The sequence below is a fragment of the Trichomycterus rosablanca genome, chromosome 9 (genome assembly GCF_030014385.1).
Source record: "Trichomycterus rosablanca isolate fTriRos1 chromosome 9, fTriRos1.hap1, whole genome shotgun sequence".
NCBI lineage: Eukaryota > Metazoa > Chordata > Actinopteri > Siluriformes > Trichomycteridae > Trichomycterus > Trichomycterus rosablanca.
Genome location: NC_085996.1, coordinates 20,032,893 through 20,057,036, shown reverse-complemented (window position 1 = coordinate 20,057,036; position 24,144 = coordinate 20,032,893). Strand labels below are relative to the sequence as shown.

General features: G+C 39.3%; 1 protein-coding gene across 1 annotated transcript in view; it reads left to right on the top strand.

Moving 5' to 3' along the window:
• The first annotated feature begins 8,163 nt into the window (after positions 1–8,163).
• The window catches only part of opn5 (opsin 5), a 37,621-nt gene continuing 21,640 nt past the window's right edge, over positions 8,164–24,144 (top strand). Inside the window, exon 1 of the mRNA XM_063001231.1 lies at positions 8,164–8,246. The gene's annotated coding sequence lies outside the window, so the exon portion shown is untranslated. The remainder of the gene's footprint in view (positions 8,247–24,144) is intronic.

Below are 24,144 nucleotides of genomic sequence, written 5' to 3'. Positions count from 1 at the left end.
CTCTTGTCTAAAATTGTGTGGTGTTTTTAAAGGTTCTGTTCTGAAAGCCCAGTCCAATATTACCTCTCAATTTGGTTAAAAGTGGCAGTGTTCATGTAATAAATTTACAGTGACTTTTACAGTGATTTTTAAGGTTTAGGAGTAAAACAATGATCTGTTACATGGCGTACTAATCTTAAACTAGGCTGTCTTTAGTTAGCTGAACTGGCTTACAAATTAAATGTAAACCTAGCAACCAGGCGAGAAATCATCTACTTATTTATGCATTTTTTTTCCTAATTTAGCGTAGTCAATTTTTCGTCTTCCGCTGCTGTGGATCCCTGATTGCATTCGACGAGGGTATGTTGCTTCTCACGCCTCCTCTGACACCTGCACAGTCCTAGCAGACCCCTTTTTTGCCCATGCTTCTGCACAGACGCCTCCATCTGCTAATCAGGGTCCTTGCACAGCGTTTGAAGACCCCACCCACATAGTCCGGTCATCCCACCCTAGCAGACACGGTGGCCAGTTATACCCCTTTTCCACCGACGCAGATCCGGCTCCGTTCCGGTTCGCGGACTTGATTTTGAACCGGTTCTGCATGTTTCCACCGGAAAAAAGAGGTTTGAGACAGCGAACTTGCGTTCTAATCTGGCACCACAGAATACTAGTTTTTTCAGCGTGAACCGTGACATTATCGGTGGGCATGTCAAAGTGTAGAGGTTTTCGAGACATTATAACATTATACAAAATTTAAATCACTTTTATCTTTTAATGTTCACCTGATTACATTTTGAGCCAGTTTGCCGCTGTGTACCTATGATGAAAATGACAGACCTCTCTCATCTTTCTAAGTAGGAGAACTTGCACAATCAGTGGCTGACTAAATACTTTTTGGCCCCACTGTATATACACACACACAGATCAGCCATAACATTAAAACCACCTCCTTGTTTCTACACTCACTGTCCATTTTATCAGCTTCACTTACCATATACAAGCACTTTGTAGTTCTACAATTACTGACTGTAGTATATCTGTTTCTCTACATACCTTTTTAACCTGCTTTCACTCTACTCTTTAACCTGTCCACTCTATTAGACATTCCTACCTAGTTGGTCCACCTTGTAGATGTAAAGTCAGAGACGATCGCTCATCTATTGCTGATGTTTGAGTAGGTCATCTTCTAGACCTTCATCAGTGGTCACAGGACGCTGCCCACAGGGCGCTGTTGGCTGGATGTTTTTGGTTGGTGGACTATTCTCAGTCCAGCAGTGACAGTGAGGTGTTTAAAAACCCCATCAGCATTGCTGTGTCTTATCCACTCATACCAGCACAACACACACTAACACACCACCACCATGTCAGTGTCACTGCAGTGCTGAGAATGATCCACCACCTAAATAATACCTGCTCTGTGGTGGTCCTGACCATTACAGATCAGGGTGATACCAGCTAAAAAAAAAAAGTATGCAGAGAAACAGATGGACTACGGTCAGTAATTGTAGAACTACAAAAAGTGCTTCTATATGGTAAGTGGAGCTGATAAAATGGACAGTGAGTGTAGACACAAGGAGGTGGTTTTAATGTTATAGCAGATCAGTGTATATATTTGTTTATGCATTTTCTTCTTTTTTTCTCCCAACTTTTAGCATATCCAATCACCCAATTGCATTATGCTTCCTTTCTACTGATGCCAATCCCCACCCTGATTGAGGAGAGCGAGACTGACGCATGCCCCCTCCGACAAGTGTGCAGTAGCTGACTGCGTCTTTTTACCTGCTCGAGGCGAGTTCATATGCGGATCAGCCTTGTGTATGGAAAGCCACACCCCACAATGCACTATCAGTCAACTCTGTGCAGGCGCCATCAATCAGCCAGCAGAGGTCGCACTTGCCTCAGTCATGAGGAGTCCCTATCCGGCTCCCACCCTGTATGAACAACAGCCAATCGTTGTTCATGTAGGTGCCCAGCCCAGCCGGATGGCAGAGCTGAGTTTCGAACAGACGAGTTTGAAATGTCAGCTCTGGGAGTATGTTAATGAACTGCAAATGTACATTGTGTTTGGATATTATTAAAGCTTTGTTGGTGATGATTAAGATTGACCAAACTGATATTTATGTGTAGAAGGGTGCATACATGATCGACCGAACATAGCAGCACAAGAATGCATACACAGTGAATGGTGACTAGTAAGCAAATGTCAACCTAAAAGCATTTTAGGCAGTTTAGAAATCCTGGACAGATAATAGAGGACATGACCAGAAAAATGACAACATAGTCTCAATATTATTATTAACTGTGTATGCCCTATTTGCTTTTGTCGATCATCAGATAGTGAGCTCTGCTCTGAACCTTAGTTCATGCCAATTGATGCCACAGTTCTGCCTTAACAATCTGATAATTGCACTGGCAAAGCAACGTCTCAGTAGTCACGTCGCATGATGCTACATGTGACACTGTTTTTTTCCACAGCATGATATTTGTTTTGCTATTGCGTAGTGGCATTGAGTTAATGAGAACTGAAGGGGGAATTCTGGCATTGCCATTAAAACAATTCAAATACTACACAAAATGTACTAATGTTAATGAAGTCTATACTGACCTTTTGTATCTTTGTTTCTGCTTTTTGCATTTATCATTCTTTTTCATTTCCAGATCTGGACTACAATACTACTACCACTTTGCTCGTCAGTCGGTCAATTGTTGTTGATCTGAATGTTCAGTCACCAAACAGAATGGGCCATAGTGGCCGAATAACATTTTTGTTGCTTTTGACCAAAAATAAACCCCAAACGGCTTTTTTCTCTCCAGTAATCAGCAACAAACTTGTCTGTGGGCAGCGATAAACTACATGGCTATAAGGATTTAGACACCTGACCATAAGCTTGTTAGACATTTCAGTTTAAATAAAACAAATGGTATTAAAATAGAGTGATCTCTATGTGATCTAAATCAATAGCCAACCTTTAAGAAGGCTTCTCAGAGGAATGTGGGAATTCGTGCTCATTCAGACAAAAGACCATTTGTATGGCTGAGCACTGATGTTGGTCAAGAAAGCCTCTGATATTCCAATTCATTCCATAGATGTTCAATGGGGTTGAGGTCTGTGTAATATATAAAATATACAAGGAGTAACAGAGGGAATCTAATTATATAATAAAATATATATACTGTATATTAATACATACAAGCAGTTTTGATAAAATAATTTTAAGTTTACATTAAAAACATCTCATTCTCTTGACAATTGTTTTTTATTTAACAGTCTATTATTCAGCCCCCAGCCTCAGTACTTGGTGAAACATCCTTTTACCACGATAACCTTTAATACGCTCTAGCAAGGCCGCTCACGTGGCGCAGCGGTAAAATACGCTAGCTCACCAGAGTTGGGGTTTTGAATACATCGTCTCGAATCTCTGCCTTTCCGACTGGGCTGGGCGGCAGCATGAACAACGATTGGCTGTTGTTCAGGGTTAGAGGGTAAGAAAGTCGGATCATAGGTCCTCATAACTGGTGCTACTGCGGATGATGATGGGGGTGTGGCCCTCCGAACACAGTGCCGGTCAAGTGTATAAACTCGACTTGTGCAGGTGAAAAATGCAGTCTGTACTGTGCGTACCGGAGGGGATGCATGTCAGTTGAGAGGCGTCCTCAGTCAGCGGTGAAGGGTCGAATCAGTCTAGAGGACGCAAGCAGGGTAATTGGACACGACTAGACTGAGGGATAAAAATTGGGGGAAAAAAGGGGAAAAAATATAAATAAAAAAAAATAATCTCTAGCCTAGTGGTTAAGGTACTGGACTAGTAATCAGAGTGTTGCTGGTTTAAGCCCCACCACTGCCAGGTTGCTGCTGTTGGGCCCTTGAGCAAGGCCCTTAACCCTCAATTGCTCAGACTGTATACTGTAACTAATGTAAGTCGCTTTGGATATAGGCGTCTGCTAAATGCTGAAAATGTAAATAAGCAATTTCGGTCACTGCTAACAAGCTTTTAACCTCTCCTGTGAAATAATCACAGATTTTTCACATGCAAAAGTGGCCAGCTTTTGGAGCTGAGTTTGATGACTTTTGTGCTGCAACTGCTTTTTTATCTAATCTTTATACATTTTCTATAATATTTCAATCTGGAGACTGACAATACTACTTCATGATATTTCATAAAGTGATTACGTAAACAAGCTTAACTTAAAAAGTGTGCTCGGGATCATTCTTTTGCTGGAAAGTCCAACTATAACCATGATTTAATTTCACCACAGAGAGCATAACATTCCTCCTCAAAATGCCTTATTCTTTTTGTGAATCAGTTTCTGCAGCGGAAAAATATCACCACATGATTACTGACCAATAATGGGGACAATATTCTTTTAGTCATAAGGCTTCTTATGCCAGACAAATAGCTAATTCATATGACCAACCAGTTCCAGACTTAATTTGTCACCCCACAGAACTGTGTCTCAGAACTCTGCAGACCTATTCCAGTTGACACTTCCTGTGCTTCTTTATCAAGAGTGGTGTTCATTGTAGAGTCCCATCATAAAGTAGTAGGACAGTTGTAGCCTAGCGGTTAAGGTACTGGACTAGTAAGCAGAACGTTGCTGGTTCGAACCCCGCCACTGTTGGGCCCTTGAGCAAGGCCCTTAACCCTCAATTGCTTAGACTGTATAATGTAAGTCGCTTTGGATAAAAGCGTCTGCTAAATGCTGAAAATGTAAATAAAGGTTTGGTTATTAAGATCTTATGGTTGCCACTGACTAGTTTGTCCCAGCTTTCATCAGATCATCCTGCAAGTCTTTTGCACTAACACAGGGGTTTTTCTTCATTGTCCTGCTGACATGATCGCTTGCTAAGGCCTGTGGTTAGAATTTTGAGCTTTCTTTTATGGCCAGGCAGGTTTGCTGCTGCAGCATGAGTTTTGAACTTGAATTGTGTCTCTAGGACAGTTCAAAGTCTTGGAAATGTTCCTATACCCACTGTCCTTTATGTGCAATGAAATGATCTCCTCTATCAGCTTCTCCTTCTGACAGCCTCTCAGTTTTCGCCATGGCAACACACCTTGAACATGTGAACCTCTGGGTGGTGTTTTTATAACACAAGCAAATTAAGTGTCATTATTGAGCTCCCAATGGTTTAATCAGCCCAATTGTAGTTCATGCTAACCAACAGTAGGTTTTAAAATCAGGAATATTATGTAGCGGTTAAATAATTGTGACATGGCAGCATTACCAAAACATGCTGCTACTTTAAAATGTCAGAGTATATCTCAGATAAGCATGACCTCATAGAAGTCTGTCTCGAATTATCCTATTGCAAAAATGACTAAACCCTTTGTTTCTTCTGTGGATAGATATGATTGCATTATCTATGGAAAGTGACAAAAATATGTTTTTCCTTTTTGTCCCAACTTTTTAAAATTGAGTTTTAGTATAACTGGAGTTAATGACTTCACCTGAACATTTATGCTTTTATTTGTTGCCAGGTTTTGTGATAAAAAATATAATTTTAGATTTATTTCCACCTTTGATGTAACCTACTAATTTTATGGCAGCATTCAGTCTTTTTGGGGAGGAGTCTATCAGCATGGTACATCTCTACAACATCAGAAAGATTCGACCATTTCTCTCCATGGAAGCTACTCAGATTCTGGTCCAGTCACTTGTAATCTCACGGTTGGACTACTGCAACTCCCTGCTGGCAGGTGCTCCTGTGTCCACTATTAAACCCTTGCAGCTCATTCAAAATGCAGCTGCTCGCCTGGTTTTTAACCAACCTAAACACTACCACATCACCCCACTGCTGTGATCTCTTCACTGGCTTCCTGTAGCTGCACGCATTCAATTTAAAACACTGATGCTCGACTACAAAGCCAAAAATGGACCAGCCCCAAACTACCTTCATGGTCTAATCAAACCCCGCTCTGTACCACGCAACCTCTGAGCCACTAGTCTCGCTCGACTTGATCCTCCACCCAGGACTCGAGGAAGACATGCATCAAGGCTCTTCTCTGTTCTGGCACCCAAGTGGTGGAACGAGCTTTCTCTGTCTGTTATTAAAAACCCACCTTTTTACTAAGCACTTAAGCTGACATATACTTACTTACTAACACTCTTATTCATTTCTTTAAAAAAAAAAAAAAAAAAAAAAAAAAAAACTTTGGTTTTAACAGGGTTTCAGCAGATTTGTGTTCTTGGACTGTTGTCTACTTAAACTAGAGTAATCTAATGTTTACTATAGAACTTCTTCTGTAAGTCGCTCTGGATAAGAGCATCTGCTAAATGCAGAAAATGTTAATGTACATCTTGACTTGGCAATCTTTGCCCACTCTTCCACCCCAACTCTGGTGTGCTAGCGTACTTTACCGCTGCGCCACCTGAGCGGCACAATAGAGATTCTTGGTGCAGTGGTGGACTGTTGACACTGGTTTTCTGAAGTACTCCCAAGCGCATTGCTGAAGCAGCAATGCCGTCTGAGAGCTCAAAAGTCACGCACATTCAGTGGTTTCCAGGTTTGCCCTACATGGACTAAGATCTCTTCATATTCCCTAATTCTTTTCACAAAATTATGAACAGTAGAAGGTAAAAGACTAAATTACTTCTTGCAATCTTGCGTTGTGAAATGTTCTTTTTGAACTCATACACAATTATTTTCTAAATTCTTTCCATGAACCATCATTGCTTGTAAAGATCAGTCCTTTGGTGGATCCTCCTTAATTGATTCCCTCACTTGTTACCAGTTCACCTGCTGTGGAACGCAGCAACATGAACTTTCTATAAACTTTTCACTATTATTTTGCCTTTCTCCTGACTTCTCTTTTAAAGTGTGTTGCAGGCATCAAATTCCAAATGTGTTTCTATGTAATAAAATACAATTAAGTTGATCAGTGAAAACATTATAAATCTTTTCCTTCTACTTTTGTTAGTTAAATCAAAATTTACAAATTAACAAATTACTAAATCTATTTACAATAATAATAATGAACCATTCCAATTGAATATGCAAGACTAATGCTGCCTTCAAGTCGTGTCGGAAATATCGTATTTACGAGAGGAGGGCACATGAACGGCAACTCAATGTCGTATTTACCAGTGGAAAACTCGGATTTTTTCGATGAGCCCCGAGTTTCCGATGTGGGGACGTGTCATTAACAAAACGTCATGGCGACTGCCGGTATGGATGCTGCCCCTACAGTAAACGCTAAAAGTTTTGAGCTTATTAGTGGCAGTTTTGCATGTTAAATGTAAAGTTCAAGCTTGTATACATTTTGTACACAACGTGCACTTGTTCTGATGAAGAATAGCAACAAAGCTGATCAGAAGAACCCAAAAAGTGTTGCCTCATGAGCAGATATTTTGTGCACAGATGTATTTGTGTTGTTTACGTACATTCATCCACCTGTTTTGGTATATTCAATCGATTAGCTAACAAGCTGCATTACATATAAATATGCTTTTTTGGCTTCTGTGTAACTGACAGTTTTTCTGCTGTATTGCACAGTGTTTGTAGATGCAGCAAACAAGTGGACTGGGATTTAGCTCACACCATTCCGGTGACAGAGGTGTTATATCAACCTCAAGGTTCTGCTGCCCTGTATCTTGACGAGGCCTGCTCAATCCAGCTCACCCTCAACAAAATCACATGTGCAGGTGTAAATCTCTCTTTTACAATATTTTTATCGTTTTTTAGATCAAACAAGCTACATTCTAGTCTCATCAAGCTATTAAAGTGTGGGATATTTGCATAAGCAAATTTTATACTGGTAACATAATTCAATAAATTGTTATCCAGGTTAAATGTTTTCACACATCTTTATATGTTAATAAAAGCATAAACGAAAGGAGTTTTGTCATGACGTCCATTTTTACCAGACCAAAAACCACTTTAACGCATATCATGTCGTAATTACGAACTTCCGAGGAGGACTTGAAGGCAGCACAAAATGACTTCGTTCACACGGATGTCGCTATGACTGAGTCATAACCAATCACTTCGCAGCAGTAATATTCAATGGGCTGAGTTACATTCTATTCTGAAGTGGCGCTCATGCACTGCTGTAAATGAACGCTGCACTACTGAGGTTCGGGTGCAGAATTGATCAGCACGAATTTCCGAAACCTTCTACTGGATCTTTAACAGGGTGCACAACATCAAAACCCTAATAAAGCTTTAAAGGTAAATTTCGGGGAAGTTATTAAAATAGGATCAAATCTATAGAATGTGTAAAGTCGGTTTGGAAGACTGTAAAATATTGCACATGCTGGAGGACCTGTAGGTAAGTGTCTGTGTGGAAAGCTTTCTATTATGCGCACTTTTTATATCTGTGGTTTATTGTTTATAGAAGACAACGGGTCGGGTGGGTTATTGTTTCTAAACCAGAATAATGTTTAATAACCATAGTATTCAATTAAGCTTTTTGAAGTGTTTAAAAACTATTAAAACTTTATATTTAAATAGTTCATATTTAATAATACATATAATTAACAGAAATAATAAGATAATTTAGTCTACGTTTGGTGTTTTGGTTCAGCATAAGCATATAATATGTATTTCTTTATTTCAGTTTAACCCACAGACACACTGTAGTTACATGATTAAATGGTTTTAACACAAGCTCAACACTGCTGTATATCAACTGTGTAGTTCTGCTGTTGTTACGATGCATAATTATTAAATATTATATACAACATTTAAAAAACAAACTAGCAAAAATGTGTTTAAGTAACCTATTTATATAACCGTCCAGTTCCTCCCATCCCCTTTTATACAGGGTGTCCCTAAAGTCTGGACACAGGATATATCACTAACTAACTATATGTTTACTAAAATGCACACACACACATACACCTCCTTGTTTGTACACACATTGTCCATTTTATCAGCTTCATTTACCATATAGAAGCACTTTGTAGTTCTACAATTACTGACTAGTCCACCTGTTTCTCTGCATGCTTTGTTAGCCCCCTTTCATGCTGCAGGACTCTCCCAGGACCACTACATTATTTGGGTGGTGGATCATTCTTAGCACTGCAGTGACACTGACATGGTGGTGGTGTGTTAGTGTGTGTTATGCTGGTGTGAGTCGATAAGACAGAAATGCTGATGGAGTTTTTAAACACCTCACTGTCACTACTGGACTGAGAATAGTCCACCAACCAAATATATCCAGCCAACAGCGCCCCATGGGCAGCGTCCTGTGACCACTGATGAAGGTCTAGAAGATGACCAACTCAAACAGGAGCAATAGACGAGCGATCATCTCTGACTTTACATTTACAAGGTGGACCAACTAGGTAGGAGTGTCTAATAGAGTGGACAGTGAGTGGACACAGTATTTAAAAACTCCAGCAGCGCTGCTGTGTCTGATCCACTCATACCAGCACAACACACACTAACACACCACCACCATGTTAGTGTCACTGCAGTGTTGAGAATGAACCACCACCTAAATAATACCTGCTCTGTGGTGGTCCTGTGGGGGTCCTGACCATTGAAGAACAGGGTCAAAGCAGGCTAAAAGTATGTAGAGAAACAGATGGACTACAGTCAGTAATTGTAGAACTACAAAGTGCTTCTATGTGGTAAGTGGAGCTGATAAAATGGACAGTGAGTGTAGAAACAAGGAGGTGGTTTTGATGTTATGGCTGATTAGTGTACATAGTGCATCACAAATAATGGAAAACACATTGCAGATGTTATTGATTAATATTGTAATTAAATAAAATGTTGTTGAAAATATGCATTTTGCCTATGTGTCCAGACTTTATGGACACCCTGTATACAGCAGTCGCTATGGTCAGTTAAGAACATCTTCACAATGCTTCATTCAAGTTTCCAAACGTTGTAGCTTATGTTCTTATTTGTCACTAACATTACTTGTTTTTAGATTATTTGCTAATTAGTTTTCATTAACCATTAGTTAACAGTTTACATAAGAAAAAATACATCTTAAATCCTTTAGTGCTGTTCCTTTCATTTAGCAATGCTGTTTTGATTTCTTCCTTTGGTACATTACATGCTTTAGAGGCTTTATGCACTTTAACTAAACTGGTGTTAAATTCCTAGTTTATTTTCTTTGTTGGGTTTAGACCTTACAAATAACAGTATTTTACGAACACAATATTAACATTATTATAAACAATCTGAAATACACAAAAGGTTTACACAACATCAGTTCTTTAATGAATGTTGCCACAAAGTAGTGAACCATGATCCATCCTTCCTTGCAAAGATAAAGACTTTGGTGGATGCTCCTTTTATACTCAGTCTTGATGACCTCACCTGTTACCAATTAAACTGCTAACTGTGAAACCTTCCAGAACAGTATTACTTGTGTAACCTTAGTTTTACCATCCCAACTTTTTTAAGTGTGTTGAAGGTGTCACATTCTATTGTTTTACAAAAAAAAAAAAACTATTAGGTTTTCTAGATAAGGTGTTTGTATTTGAAAACAGAAGATTCTCAAAGCCTGCTGTTAACTTGTTCAAATCTTTAATATGGACAATGCTTATAAATAACAAGAAAAACACAATTAAGAAGGCTGAACTGCTGTTCTTATATAATAAAGAAATACACAGACGAGGCATAACATTATGACCACTGACAGGCGAAGTGAATAACACTGATTATCTCTTCATCACCCGGTACCTGTTAGTGGGTGGGATATATTAGGGAGCAGTGAACATTTTATCCTCAGAGTTGATGTGTTAGAAGCAGGAAAAATGGGCAAGTGTAAGGATTTGAGCAAGTTTGACAAGGGCCAAATTGTGATGGCTACATGACTGGGTCAGAGCATCTCCAAAACTGCAGCTCTTGTGGGGTGTTCCAGGTCTGCAGTGGTCAGTATCTATCAAAAGTGTTCCAAGGAAGGAACAGTGGTAAACTGGTGACAGGGTCATAGGCGGCCAAGGCTCATTGATGCACGTGGGGAGCGAAGGCTGGCCTGTGTGGTCCGATCCAACAGACGAGCTACTGTAGCTCAAATTGCTGAAGAAGTTAATGCTGGTTCTGATAGAAAGGTGTCAGAATACACAGTGCATCGCAGTTGCAGGGCTGTTTTGGCAGCAAAAGGGGGACGAAAACAATAGTAGGAAGGTGGTCATAATGTTATGCCTCATCGGTGTATAATATTGACACTCCTAAAAAGAAAAAAAGATTAAATTTTTTACTGAAAAATGAGTTTGTTTGGCCTCTTTAACTTAATATGCAGGTACAAATATTGGTGTTTAGCAGATTGGCACAGGTCCGCCACTTACTCTTTTTTAATTGGAATTTGCACTATTTTACCGGACAGAATATCATTCAGTGCATTTACATCTTCATGAGGGGTCGTATTCTACTGGGAGCTAGGAAGCTGTATGCTAACTGTTGAGAAAGTTTTGTTTTAGCATAGTTTAGAATTAATGCCACGGCACTCTCTTAATGATGTCAGTTACTGTACATTTTTGCATCCTTGATGGGTGTATGACATACTATATGGACAAGTATTAGGACTCTTAATAATTGAATTTAGATGTTTAATTCAGTCCCATTGCCACAGGTGTATAAAATCAAGCACATAACCATGCAGTCTGCCTTTAGTCTGCCAAACAGTTGTGAAAAAATAAGTCGTTCTAAAGCTTACTGAATTTGAGTGTGGTACTGTCATACAATGGTGGTGGTTGATTGCCAAGACACATAGTGCTAAAGTGGACAATCATCTGCTGACTTAATAACTGACATATTAGCTGTGCTAATGATCAGCCAGGCATATGCACAGACATAATTGACAACGTCGAGGAAGGGAGCATGGATTGCCACCCTGTCCAGGGTATTTATACTAAGGCAATTTAAGTGAAAGAAAACTTACTAATATACTCTTTTTTTCATGTTGGGCATTTTTATCTGGTCAGTAAGGGTTTTAATGTTATGTCATAAGACTAGTAATTTATCTCTTGACATTTTATCTATACTGATTGGTTAAAGTAATGTAATACAGTATGAAAATGTCCTAACAGGTTATCTAAAGATTAATAAACACAATTTAATATAGAATCATAAAACATGTCTCCCTTTTTTATAATGACGTTACCTTTGTGTTAGTTAATAGAAGCATCAGAGTAATCCACAGCCCACCTCAGTTCTCCAGGGAAATTATTAGTAGGGTTGAATAACATTGAATATCACCAGAGAATACATTGCGAAAGATTATTAGCATTTACCAGTATGTAAGCCTGTGATAAACAAACCTTCCATTTATCTAGATAGTTATATCTGTAACAGTAGTAAGTGCAAGGTTTAGATTGCTGAGTAGGGGTGGGCAATATGGCCTTTAAATAATATCACGATATTTTGGGATATTTTTGCGATAACGATATTCACTACCGATATGTAAGAACACTTTTTAAAAAAGTTTATTTTAAAAACACTTTTGTTTTGCAGACACTCAGGAAATCTAAGGTACAAGTGTTACTAAATGTACATTAAATTAAGCATCACTTCCAGTAGGGCTGGGCAATATGGCTAAAAAACTCATATCTCCATATGCTTTTGAGAAGTGGTGATATATGATACGATATAATGTAAACACTGTAGTTCTGATCAATTCTGACTAATTATAGTGTTTATATTTTGTATTATTATATGGCTGTATTTGTATTCATATTGACAACATTTATATTAAACAAACCAGCAGAATCTCACAATCACATTTCTGCTCCGTTTTACTTCAAATAAATGAGCATCAAAAAATCCCGAGAACGTTTAATATTTGATCATGATTTGCTATCATTTCATAATAAAAGCGTGTCTGTCAATTATACAACAACCAATGAAGAGAGAGCTTGAAATTCCGCCCAAAGTCTAAATTCGAAGCTCTGATTGGTTCATACATCTGAATCTCTTGAATTGGAGTTGTTTGCCCACACAGTGAGCAACACGAATGAATCTTTACCACAGATAAGAGCACAGTTTTCTGATTCGATTCCAATGAATAATTCATCTGAAGAGAGTCATTTTTGACTCACTGACTCAGTGATTCAGTTTCCATGCTTATATGTGAAGGAAAGCGTTCCGCATAGCGTTTTTGTGTTTTAAACGTTCTCAGATGATAACCTGTGTATTCTGTTCGTTCACTGACAGTTTTTGTTCTCACATCATTCTCAGACTCACGCAGTGACCGTAATCCTCGTACTCACGCGGGTGCTTTTGCTTTAGGTGCTGAAATGTGATGTTGCCACCGTTTGTCGTCAGTATTTTTGCACGTTTTGCAAATTACAGTCGTTTGTTTGGAGTCTGACCTTCTGTATCCGAAAAACTTCAACACTAGTGATGTAGCTCCGCTTTTAGGGACTAGTTCATCCTCAGTGCTAACTCCGGTACTACTCTTCATTGGTTGCCATTATTTCACTGTTACGCGCTTGAGAGTGAGTGATGCACGTTTGCTAACAATATCGCGATATGGCAAAAATCATATCGAGTTTACAACTATACCGGTATTATCGTGAACAGTATTATATCGCCCACCCCTATTGCTGAGTGCTTTAAGGTTGGTTGGGGCTGACCCGTGTTTAGCTTTATAGACAAGCATTATTGTTTTAAATAGAATGTGGGTAGCTACAGGGAGCACGGCAGCTTGGATAAGGGTGTTCGGATGAATTTCTGAAAAATTAGTTGCATCAGTTTGATAGTATACATGGGAAGACCTACCTGAACTGAACTGCAGTAGTCCAGCCCTAAAGTAGGCAAGAGACTGGACATGAATCTGAGTGATTTGTAACAAGCACTATACAAAGGAATTTGACTTGAGGAAATGTCAAAATGAGCTGATTATAATCAGCATGGGAATGTTTGAATATGCCATAAGAGGATATGACTAGAGTTGGACTAGACAATGCTGTGATTTGTGTTTAGTGCTGCAGATACACTATATTGCCAAACGTATTCAGTCACCCATCCAAATCATTGAATTCAGGTGTTCCAATCACTTCCATGGCCACAGGTGTATAAAACCAAGCACCTAGGCATGCAGACTGCTTCTACAAACATTAGTGAAAGAATGGGTCGCTCTCAGGAGCTCAGTGAATTCCAGCGTGGTACCGTGATAGGATGCCACCTGTGCAACAAGTCCAGTCGTGAATTTTCCTCACTACTAAATATTCCACAGTCAACTGTCAGTGGTATTATAACAAAGTGGAAGCGATTGGGAACAACAGCAACTCGGGGTCAGCGGATGCTGAGGCGCATAGTGCGCAGAGGTCGCCAAGTTTCTGCAGAGTCAATCTCTACAAACCTCCAAACTTCATGTGGCCTCCAGATTAGCTCAAGAACAGTGCGTAGAGCTTCATGGAATGGGTTTCCATGGCCAGGCAGCTGCATCTAAGCCTTACCTCACCAAGAGCAATGCAAAGCGTCAGATGCAGTGGTGTAAAGCACGCCGTCACTGGACTCTAGAGCAGTGGAGACGTGTTCTCTGGAGTGATGAATCACACTTCTCTGTCTGGCAATCCAATGGACTTAGTTCCAGTGAAAGGAACTCTTAATGCTTCAGCATACCAAGAGATTTTAAACAATTTCATGCTCCCAACTTTGTGGCAACAGTTTTCGGATGGCCCCTTCCTGTTCCAACATGACTGCGCACCAGTACACAAAGCAAGGTCCATAAAGACATGGATGAGCGAGTTTGGTGTGGAAGAACTTGACTGGCCTGCACAGAGTCCTGACCCCAATGCTAGACCTCCTTTGGGATGAATTAGAGCGGAGACTGTGAGCCAGGACTTCTAGTCCAACATCAGTGTCTGACCTCACAAATGCACTTCTGGAATAATGGTCAAAAATTCCCATAGACACACTCATAAACGTTGTGGAAAGCCTTCCCAGGAGAGTTGAAGCTGTTATAGCTGCAAAGGGTGGGCCGACATCATATTAAACACTATGGATTAAGAATGGGATGTCACTGAAGTTCACATGCGTGTGAAGACAGACGAGCGAATACTTTTGGCAATATAGTGTAGGTTGAGGAGGGTGTGTACTGATTATAAGCCCTCGAACTGTTGAACTTGTAACAGGCCCATCTACCATGAAGATGGGCAGGGGGCTCAGGTCATAGTATTATGTCTATCTGCCTTGCCATTAATGGTCGGCAGGGGACATAGAGGCACAAATGAAGGTCTTTGCGCCTCATTAGCACTAATGCACTGACACTGGGAAAGCCCTTTAAATATCATTATCATTGGGCTTTTGCTTGCTGGCTCATTGGCTTTGACTTCATATGGTGCCCTTGCTTTAGTGACACCTACACGATCTGCGAGGCCGGCACACATGTCTGCATTCTTTCTTGAGACATAAAGACACAAAGGAGCCCAAATGTGTGACAAAGATTTTAATTTTTAATGTTATCAAAAACTGAACATGCCAGTGTTGTGGTGTCCAACACGATGGAGTAACCATTGTGGACTGGTGAGCTACCTCCAGAGATGGCACCTTTTGATGGGAGCATCACAGATAGCAAAGGGTCTGAATACTTACAAATAAGAGTAAGGGCTGGGAGAGGTAGCAGGACACAGGTGCGTAGACATTAGCCACATAATAGTTTTATTAAGCAAGAACCAGACAACACAAGGAACACCGGGCATACACAGACAGGAGAACTAAGGTATACTAGTAAAACACGAGAACAAGCAAAACAATAGGCATTATAATTACAGAAGAAGTACACAATGGTTAAGAAAACAAGGCTGACACATTAAACACTGAGGGAAGAAAAGTGCTTAACAAAAACCCTGTGCTAAATTGCTAACCTAAGGATAATGCTAGATACTGAAAAACAAGTAATAAGGGCTCTGCTAAACAAACCCAAAATAGAAATTCTAATCCCTATGCTAAAGTACTTACTAAGGCTAATGTTAACAAAAGGAACTTACACTAGAAACAATGTAACATAAGACAGGGAAACACTAGTGGACACAAGGATAAGGACAAGATTATGGATAAGGGCTAAGTTAGGACAGGGGCTAAGCTAGAACAGCGACTAAGCTAGGGCAAGAGCACATGGATCACAAAGTACAACAGGGTTATCTAAGGATAGCGACAACAGCCGACAAACAGGACGGAATACAAGGGTTACCTAATACGCAGCACAGTAATTGACACATACGGAACAGCTGTGGGTCATGAATCTGGGGACAAATCAGAAGGAAGGGGTGAAAGCATGGGGCCGTGAGAGACAAATGAGCCTGAATGTGTGACAAAGAGATAAAGTAGATAAAGAAAACCAAATAAAACAAATGAGACAAAATATTACATTTATTATTGATTATTTATTTATTGAAGAAAATGATCTAATATTACAAATCTGTGAGTGGCAAAGTATGTGAACCTTTCATGAATATGTGAAGAGCAAAGTCTGTACCCTCAGTGTAGTACGTACAGATTTGTAAACTGTATGCACGGTTTAGTAATCTGTACCCTCGGTTTAGCAATCCGTACTCATGGTTTAGTAATCCGTACGTATGGATTTGTAAAATGTACCCACGGTTTAGTTCTGATGCATAAAAATGTACCAAAAAGAAAAGTTACAGCCTATATGTAGATCTACAAAGAAGGATGTATAACGAGTAGGTAGGAAAGTGATTTTTAAAAATGCATAGATTTTATTAATAGCAGAGAAGGTCTGAATTTCCAAGTTTTTAGATCTACATATAGGTTGTAACTTTTCTTTTTGGTACATTTTTGTGCATCAGAACTAGGTTTTGTATGTTAAACCGTAAAGAGATTTATTCTCTTCAATGCTAAGCAACTGTATTACTGTAAAACAGGGTTTAGACGCACAGTAAAACTTTTAGTGCAGATGGCGTGACTGCGGTTGGATTTTAAAACTGAGAGTACGATTTACAAATCCGTGGGTACAGTTTTGCTAAACTGAGGGTACAGTTTACAATTCCATGAGTACGGATTAACAAATCCGTGGGTACGGATCACTAAACCGTACGTACAGATTACTAAACTGAGGGTACAGATTACTAAACCGTGTGTACAGATTACTAAACCGTGTGTACAGATTACTAAACCGTACATACAGATTACTAAACCGAGGGTACAGATTAATAAACCGTATATACAGATTACTAAACTGAGGGTACAGATTACTAAACCGTACATACAGATTACTAAACCGAGGGTACGGATTACTATACCGTGTGTACAGATTACTAAACCGAGGGTACAGATTACTAAACCATACAGTGTGTTAATATGCTCAGTCAACACCTTTTGATGGGAGCATCACAGATAGCAAAGGGTCTGAATACTTACAAATAAGAGTAAGGGCTGGGAGAGGTAGCAGGACACAGGTGCGTAGACATTAGCCACATAATAGTTTTATTAAGCAAGAACCAGACAACACAAGGAACACCGGGCATACACAGACAGGAGAACTAAGGTATACTAGTAAAACACGAGAACAAGCAAAACAATAGGCATTATAATTACAGAAGAAGTACACAATGGTTAAGAAAACAAGGCTGACACATTAAACACTGAGGGAAGAAAAGTGCTTAACAAAAACCCTGTGCTAAATTGCTAACCTAATGATAATGCTAGATACTGAAAAACAAGTAATAAGGGCTCTGCTAAACAAACCCAAAATAGAAATTCTAATCCCTATGCTAAAGTACTTACTAAGGCTAATGTTAACAAAAGGAACTTACACTAGAAACAATGTAACATAAGACAGGGAAACACTAGTGGACACAAGGATAAGGACAAGATTAGGGATAAGGGCTAAGTTAGGACAGGGGCTAAGCTAGAACAGCGACTAAGCTAGGGCAAGAGCACATGGATCACAAAGTACAACAGGGTTATCTAAGGATAGCGACAACAGCCGACAAACAGGACGGAATACTTATTCACTTTAATAAAGATACAGGGCTGTGAAAAATAATCCCACCTTGTTATATACAGTATATACACAGTATATACACTGTAGGAACAAAAGTATCTGGACACCCCTTCCGATTGTTGAATTCATGTGTTTCAGCTACAACAATCACTAACATCTGTGATAAAGTAGATAAAGAAAACCAAATAAAACAAATGAGACAAAATATTACATTTATTATTGATTATTTATTTATTGAAGAAAATGATCTAATATTACAAATCTGTGAGTGGCAAAGTATGTGAACCTTTCATGAATATGTGAAGAGCAAAGTCTGTACCCTCAGTGTAGTTCGTACAGATTTGTAAACTGTATGCACGGTTTAGTAATCTGTACCCTCGGTTTAGCAATCCGTACTCATGGTTTAGTAATCCGTACGTATGGATTTGTAAAATGTACCCACGGTTTAGTTCTGATGCATAAAAATGTACCAAAAAGAAAAGTTACAGCCTATATGTAGATCTACAAAGAAGGATGTATAACGAGTAGGTAGGAAAGTGATTTTTAAAAATGCATAGATTTTATTAATAGCAGAGAAGGTCTGAATTTCCAAGTTTTTAGATCTACATATAGGTTGTAACTTTTCTTTTTGGTACATTTTTGTGCATCAGAACTAGGTTTTGTATGTTAAACCGTAAAGAGATTTATTCTCTTCAATGCTAAGCAACTGTATTACTGTAAAACAGGGTTTAGACGCACAGTAAAACTTTTAGTGCAGATGGCGTGACTGCGGTTGGATTTTAAAACTGAGAGTACGATTTACAAATCCGTGGGTACAGTTTTGCTAAACTGAGGGTACAGTTTACAATTCCATGAGTACGGATTAACAAATCCGTGGGTACGGATCACTAAACCATACGTACAGATTACTAAACTGAGGGTACAGGTTACTAAACCGTGCGTACAGATTACTAAACTGAGGGTACAGATTACTAAACCGTGTGTACAGATTACTAAACCGTGTGTACAGATTACTAAACCGAGGGTACAGATTAATAAACCGTACATGCAGATTACTAAACTGAGAGTACAGATTACTAAACCGTACATACAGATTACTAAACCGTGTGTACAGATTACTAAACTGAGGGTACAGATTACTAAACCGTACATACAGATTACTAAACCGAGGGTACGGATTACTATACCGTGTGTACAGATTACTTAACCGAGGGTACGGATTACTATACCGTGTGTACAGATTACTAAACCGAGGGTACAGATTACTAAACCATACAGTGTGTTAATATGCTCAGTCAACACCTTTTGATGGGAGCATCACAGATAGCAAAGGGTCTGAATACTTACAAATAAGAGTAAGGGCTGGGAGAGGTAGCAGGACACAGGTGCGTAGACATTAGCCACATAATAGTTTTATTAAGCAAGAACCAGACAACACAAGGAACACCGGGCATACACAGACAGGAGAACTAAGGTATACTAGTAAAACACAAGAACAAGCAAAACAATAGGCATTATAATTACAGAAGAAGTACACAATGGTTAAGAAAACAAGGCTGACACATTAAACACTGAGGGAAGAAAAGTGCTTAACAAAAACCCTGTGCTAAATTGCTAACCTAATGATAATGCTAGATACTGAAAAACAAGTAATAAGGGCTCTGCTAAACAAACCCAAAATAGAAATTCTAATCCCTATGCTAAAGTACTTACTAAGGCTAATGTTAACAAAAGGAACTTACACTAGAAACAATGTAACATAAGACAGGGAAACACTAGTGGACACAAGGATAAGGACAAGATTAGGGATAAGGGCTAAGCTAGGACAGGGGCTAAGCTAGAACAGGGGCTAAGCTAGAACAGCGACTAAGCTAGGGCAAGAGCACATGGATCACAAAGTACAACAGGGTTATCTAAGAATAGCGACAACAGCCGACAAACAGGACGGAATACAAGGGTTACCTAATACGCAGCACAGTAATTGACACATACGGAACAGCTGTGGGTCATGAATCTGGGGACAAATCAGAAGGAAGGGGTGAAAGCATGGGGCCGTGAGAGACAAATGAGCCTGAATGTGTGACAAAGAGATAAAGTAGATAAAGAAAACCAAATAAAACAAATGAGACAAAATATTACATTTATTATTGATTATTTATTTATTGAAGAAAATGATCTAATATTACAAATCTGTGAGTGGCAAAGTATGTGAACCTTTCATGAATATGTGAAGAGCAAAGTCTGTACCCTCAGTGTAGTTCGTACAGATTTGTAAACTGTATGCACGGTTTAGTAATCTGTACCCTCGGTTTAGCAATCCGTACTCATGGTTTAGTAATCCGTACGTATGGATTTGTAAAATGTACCCACGGTTTAGTTCTGATGCATAAAAATGTACCAAAAAGAAAAGTTACAGCCTATATGTAGATCTACAAAGAAGGATGTATAACGAGTAGGTAGGAAAGTGATTTTTAAAAATGCATAGATTTTATTAATAGCAGAGAAGGTCTGAATTTCCAAGTTTTTAGATCTACATATAGGTTGTAACTTTTCTTTTTGGTACATTTTTGTGCATCAGAACTAGGTTTTGTATGTTAAACCGTAAAGAGATTTATTCTCTTCAATGCTAAGCAACTGTATTACTGTAAAACAGGGTTTAGACGCACAGTAAAACTTTTAGTGCAGATGGCGTGACTGCGGTTGGATTTTAAAACTGAGAGTACGATTTACAAATCCGTGGGTACAGTTTTGCTAAACTGAGGGTACAGTTTACAATTCCATGAGTACGGATTAACAAATCCGTGGGTACGGATCACTAAACCATACGTACAGATTACTAAACTGAGGGTACAGATTACTAAACCGTACGTACAGATTACTAAACTGAGGGTACAGATTACTAAACCGTGTGTACAGATTACTAAACCGTACATACAGATTACTAAACCGAGGGTACAGATTAATAAACCGTACATACAGATTACTAAACTGAGGGTACAGATTACTAAACCGTACATACAGATTACTAAACCGAGGGTACGGATTACTAAACCGTGTGTACAGATTACTAAACTGAGGGTACAGATTGCTAAACCGTACATACAGATTACTAAACCGAGGGTACGGATTACTATACCGTGTGTACAGATTACTAAACTGAGGGTACAGATTACTAAACCGTACGTACAGATTACTAAACTGAGGGTACAGATTACTAAACCGTACATACAGATTACTAAACCGAGGGTACGGATTACTATACCGTGTGTACAGATTACTAAACCGAGGGTACAGATTAATAAACCGTACATACAGATTACTAAACTGAGGGTACAGATTACTATACCGTACATACAGATTACTAAACCGAGGGTACGGATTACTATACCGTGTGTACAGATTACTAAACCGAGGGTACAGTACTAAACCATACAGTGTGTTAATATGCTCAGTCTAAATAGAATTCCTGCAACACGTTTCCAACTCTTCAGACCAGGGAAGATTAATTAATTATTAATTTCTTTCCCAATTTAGTCATTTCGAATTACTAAGCTATTACACACATGTAGCCACTGACCTTTTTTTAATGGTCTGAGCTGAAGGATTAAAGATTGCCCTTTGTATTTCACTACTGCTTTACCATAAAGCCCTGATTTATTAAATGTTGGAGATTGTCTGTCCAGCAGGTTCTTCTTTTGATGCACTTTTAGAGTGACCATTGGGTTCTTTCATACCCCCCTGGTCTTCAACCCACAATGTCTGCTCTCAACTCAACTTAGGTATGGTGGGGTAATCCATAATTGTATAAGGAGCTTCTGGTGAAAATCATTAGGTCCACTGATTGCTTTGCATGGCTGTTTGCTTAAAAAAAAAAAGTTCCACTATACTAGTACCTAGCCTAGTGGTTAAGGTACTGGACTAGTAATCAGAGGGTTGCCGGTTCAAGCCTCACCTCTGCCAGGTTGCAACTGTTGGGCCCTTGAGCAAGGCCCTTAACCCTCAATTGCTTAGACTGTATACTGTCACAACTGTAAGTCGCTTTGGATAAAAGCGTCTGCTAAATGCTGAAAATGTAAATATCCTACCATAAAAGCATTAGTTACAGGGGTCCTATGACTGTATCAAGACTACTGGTGAGGCAGAGAAGATTTTAAAAACATGAAATGTCTCTTTATGTGTCCTGTTTGTTGTGCAACATTTTCCTGTCAGTTTTGTGATGTGCGTCATCAGTAAATGTCATCAGTACTTTGTTTGTGCTGTACCTTTTCTCCCCAAATGCTGAGAGCACAGAACAGAGACAGCTTCAACTTAGGGCAGCTTTTGCTGTTAACATAAAACTACTGCCCAGTTCAGTAGTTCAAGTACAATAGTTGTATTTACTGCTAGACAGCAAGTGGACACAATGTCTTTCAGGAAACAGATTGTATGCCTGTAAACTGAGTAGTGCATTACTGACAAGATTTATGCAAAGGTTCATATAATGCCAAGTTCACACTACGCGACTATCCAAGTCGTCAGGTCACTGTACAGTTCACACAACACAACTAGATCTCTTGTAATCGGGAGTCTTTTAAGTCGGTGTGGCTTTCACACTACACGACTGATCAGCGATAGGGGGTTTCACACTACACCATCCATCACCAACTGTAATCGCAGGCGAGCTTCTCTGGTCTCCCAAACTACGTTTTGTCATGAAAACAAACGCGAGAGTGACGAGAGGTTTAATGATACCTCGTCCAAAAATGCATGTCAACAAGTAGCGAGTGATCAAAGTTTGTGTGCTGATGTGCAGCGTGAAATCAAGGACCAAAAAAAAAAGAAAAAAAAAAAGAATCTGAGTGAATTTGGCTTGGATTGTTCTATAGTCGGAGGTTAATAAATATTTTTTGCAATGCAGTGTTGGTGTTATGTTTTGTAGAGAACGATAAGGTCAGAAATACTGTAAAACTGGTGTTTATGCCGCTGTATTGATATAAACTATATTATGCCCCTGTCCCACCTATTTATAACGCCTCCCCTGCGTTTCCCCTCACCCTGTATCTTGTGTTCTCACTGGTTGTTCAACATAGCATTCATTGCCAGTTGGGCAACTCAGATACAGATATCTGGCAAGCTAGTCATGTAGTGTGAACTAGGCATTAGTCAGTTCTGTGTTTTTTTTTCAAGTTGGCTCAGTTGTGCAGCAGGTATAATGGATGCCACGAAGCACCAAGGTTCTGTGGGTCTGGTTGCCTTCAGTAGCCAATGTGAATTGGCTACTTAATATTGCTTCTAGTTTTAAGTGAATGGTTAAATGGCTTAGTAACTGATGACATGCAATAAATTGTCAATGAGCATCATGGTGTATTACTACCTTGCACCCAGTGTTTCTATACAGTCAGGCCTACTAACACCCTAATGACAATAAATTAGTTGTTTAACATGACTGTATAATACGTGATTAGGTAAATATGAAGCTTTTTTGTGAAGTCTTGTATCAAGCAACACTGCAACACTTTTATGAGCACAACTGCAGCAATCAGTATTGTCATTAGTTCCCAAGTAAATAAAAAGTGTAACTAAAAGAAAAGGTAATGTAACTTATTGGTAAACGTGCCTCTCTCACCTCTCTCGGTTTATATGTGCAAAATATAACTAATAGGCTGCACACAGACATAACTGGCTTTGTTTGATTGGGAGAATGGCTGAAGCCCTGTCCAGGATGTGGTACTGTATGCGCCCAGTGTTTTGGGGGAAACCAGATGCACTGTGACACCGACCAGAAACGAATACAATCAAGTTGGTCAGTAAAAAATGGTTTCTTTTCTTTGTACTTTTGTCAGTTGAATAAAGGCCCAATTACAGTGCCTTGCAAAAGTATTCAGCCCCCTTGAACTTTTCAACCTTTTGCCACATTTCAGGCTTCAAACATAACGATATGAAATTGTAATTTTTTGTGAAGAATCAACAACAAGTGGGACACAATCGTGAAGTGGAACGAAATTTATTGGATATTTTAAACTTTTTTTAGAAATAAAAAACTGAAAAGTGGGGCGTGCAATATTATTCAGCCCCCTTGCGTTAATACTTTGTAGCGCCACCTTTTGCTGCGATTACAGCTGCAAGTCGCTTGGGGTATGTCTCTATCAGTTTTGCACATCGAGAGACAGAAATTTTTGCCCATTCTTCCTTGCAAAACAGCTCGAGCTCAGTGAGGTTGGATGGAGAGCGTTTGTGAACAGCAGTTTTCAGCTCTTTCCACAGATTCTCGATGGGATTCAGGTCTGGACTTTGACTTGGCCATTCTAACACCTGGATA